This window comes from Myotis davidii, unplaced genomic scaffold, assembly GCF_000327345.1.
Source record: "Myotis davidii unplaced genomic scaffold, ASM32734v1 scaffold386, whole genome shotgun sequence".
NCBI classification, from domain to species: Eukaryota; Metazoa; Chordata; class Mammalia; order Chiroptera; family Vespertilionidae; genus Myotis; species Myotis davidii.
Window position 1 is genome coordinate 61,657 of NW_006296528.1, and position 3,357 is coordinate 65,013.

The 3,357-nt window shown below is 47.8% G+C and overlaps 1 pseudogene; it reads left to right on the top strand.

The window, feature by feature from the left end:
* The first annotated feature begins 2,907 nt into the window (after window positions 1-2,907).
* LOC102752701 lies at window positions 2,908-3,357 on the top strand (annotated as a pseudogene).

Consider the following 3,357-nt stretch of genomic DNA (forward strand, 5'->3'; position numbering starts at 1 on the left):
CGTCCTCCCCTGCGGCCTGGAAGGGGCCCTTGAACGCCGACCTCAACACCAGACCTGGGCCCCTGACTCTCCGAGTGCGTGGCAGCAGGAGGGTGGCCGGCACTGCGAGCCCTGAGCCCCCGAGACCAGGCCTAAGTGCTGCCGGGCGGAGGCGTGTGCACATACATCCTCAGAACGACCAACGAGGCACTCTTTTATTTTAATCTTCAATATTTTTCCAATCATTCTTAGAGAGAGTGGAAGGAAGAGAAGGGGAGAGACAGAAACATGGATGTGAGAGAGACACATCGATTGGTTGCCTCCCGGGCCGGGATCAAGCCTGCAACCGAGGTACAAGGTACGTGCCCTTGACCAGAATCCAGGACCCTTCAGTCCACGGGCAGTGCTCTCTCCACTGAGCCCGCGGACCAGGGCAAGGGCACTCTTGTTTATTGTCCCGTTGTACACAGGAGGAAGCAGGCACAGAGAGGCTTAGGTGCGGGCCTCCTGCAGCTCACTGAGTGCAGACTGCCTCCTGGGTTAAGTGCTTAAGCGCATCAACGCATGGATTCCTCTCAGTAGCTCTATTTCTATCCCTATTTTGCAGATCAAAAAACTGAGGCTCAGAGATGTGTGCTCACCTGGCCAAGGTTAACTGGAACTAGGCCTGGCAGATTGCACCCCAGAGCTGTATTCCTTGCTGGTCAAGGGGAGGGGAGGAAGCAAAGGCAGAAGGTGACCTGGGGGCTTCCCAGGAAAGGAGGATGAGGTGGGACCGGCCTGGGATGGGGGATGTGCTGGTCATCAGATGGTACAGGCGGTGGTTGAGTCGGTATTTGGACCCACAGGGCCCTGAGTTCCTTTCCAGGCTCTTCAGATCACTTGCTGTGTGACCGCTGCAAAATGGCATCCCTTCTCTGAACCCAATATCTTCACCTGTAAAATGGTGTCACTGCTCCCTGCCTGCAGAGGTGATGACATACATCAGCCACTTAAATTAGGTGAGATTACAATGTCCAATATTCACCCAAAGCCCGGCAAGGTAAGCACTGGAAACACGTTTGATTATGTTTATTATTATTATTATTATTAATTATATCCATCTCCATCAGTCTGATAGGGGACTGCCCTCACCCTGCGAGTCTTCTCCTCCTTCACGGAGCCCACCCAGCCTGCACCGGCTTCCCTTTCCCAGAAGCCCTCCATTTCACCAGTCCCTGTCAACCAAACTGGAGGCTTCCCTGCCTGATGTGGGGCCAGCCAGGGTGGGCGAGCGCGGGGCTCTGAGCCAAGAGTCCCTACCCTGGAGCTGGCACCGCCCCACTCCCCAGGAGAGCACTTGAATCAGCCAGAGTGTCTGGCAGCTGCAGGGAGACCATGGGAGGGTAGATGAGAGAGAAAAGGGAGCAGGATTGCTTTGTCTGGGAGAAATACCCCGTTACTCTATGTTCTTAACCTCTCTCTCATTAGTTTTCCATCTCGGCTCCTGAAACATATTACAGTAATCTCCCTTATTCACAGGGGATTTGTTCCAAGACTGAGTGGGTGCCTGAAACTGTGGATAGTACCAAAACCTGTATATACTAGTACAATGCTTTTTCCTGTATGTACATACATACCTTTGATAAAGTTTAATTTATAAATTAGGCACAGTAAGAGACTAACAACAATAACTAATAAGAAAAGAAAATAGGACACATAACAATATACTGTCATTAAAGTTATGTGAATGTAGTCTCTCAAAACATTTTGTAATGTACTCATCCTTCTTGAAGATGTGAGATGAGACAATGCCCACGTGATGAGGTTAAGTGAGGTGGATGACGAAGGCACTGTGACTTTAGGCTACTATCGACCTTCTGATGATAAGGGTTTCTTGAACACAAGCACTTTGATACCATGACCGTGGACCTGGTCATCGAGCAGGCTGCTAAGTGACTAGTGGGTGGGTAGAGTATGCAGCATGGGATACACCGGACAGAAGGATGATTCACATCCTGGGTGGGATTCATCACACTCTTCAGTGGCGCACAATTTACTAGCAAAACTTCTGAATTGTTTATTTCTGGAATTTTCCATTTAATATTTTTAGACCATGGTTGATCTCAAGTAAATGAAGTAGCAGAAAGCAAAACCAGAGATGAAGGGGTGGGAGGAGGGCCTCCTGTATATGTTCCTGTTGTTTTACCCTCCCACGTCAGTGTCAGCTGCAGGAGGCTTGAGACTTGAATGATTTTGTTCAATGCTGTGCCTCAGGCCTAATTCAGCACCTGGTACAAAGCAGGCCTTTATACATATTTGGAGGCATGAATTCTCACCAGCCTCAGTTTTTCACTGAATCTCTAAGCTCTGCGGGTCCCTCGTCCCCCTAGGCCACCCTAGTGACTTATTCATTTCCATTTAGATCTCTCTGGCCACAGCCAGCCTTGTACTGTCTCCCCAGCCCCACCCCTTTCAAGAGATCACAGGAGACCCAGGCCTCTTAGGGTCTGTGATGGTCCTGGCATATTACACAGGAGATTCCACCCAGAATCATGAAGGGAGGTTTACACCTTTGATGCAAATTCAAGGAGGAACGGGACATTTATCTAGTCTCAAAGTATCTTCCCACAGATTACTTATTTATTACAAAGGGGGGAAAATAGTATCAGTGGAGAAGACTAGCAGACATCACCTTAGCCAGCTGGTAGAAGTTAACCTCACCAGTAACGGAACAAATCAACAAGATGTGCCTCTTGATATGCACTGAGAAGGACAGAAACATCACCTCTGTGGTTTTCCTGCCAAAAAATAAATCCATCATCTGAACCTAATCATGAGAAAACATGAGACACCAAAATGAGGGACACTCTATAACGTAGCCCACCTGTGCCCTTCAAACATCTCAGTGTCGTTGTCTGCCATCTTTCCTGCCCTCTTAAAGTGTGCATGAATGTCCTGGCTGGTGGTCTCAAGAGAATCAACAATGCCAAAAAGAGAGGCAAACACCAGATTCTTCTTAAGTCACACTCCAAAGTCATTGTTCCATTTCTAACTATGATGACAAAGCATGGCTACATCGGCAACATTTGAAATCTTTGATGACCACAGAGCTGGGAAAATTGTTGAGAACCTCACAGGTAGGCTAAACAAGTGTAGAGTGATTGACCCCCAACCTAATATGCAACTCAAAGATCTAGAAAAATAGCAGAACAACACGCTCCCCATACTGCCAGTTTGGTTTTATTGTATTGGCAACCTCTAGGCATCATGGATGTGAAAAAGTTAAGGAAAAACACGGGAGGGAAAATTCTGGGATTCTCTTACTAGGGATATGATACATGCATGCAAATTTTTTAAAATATATTTTTATTGATTTCAGAGAGGAAGGGAGAGGGA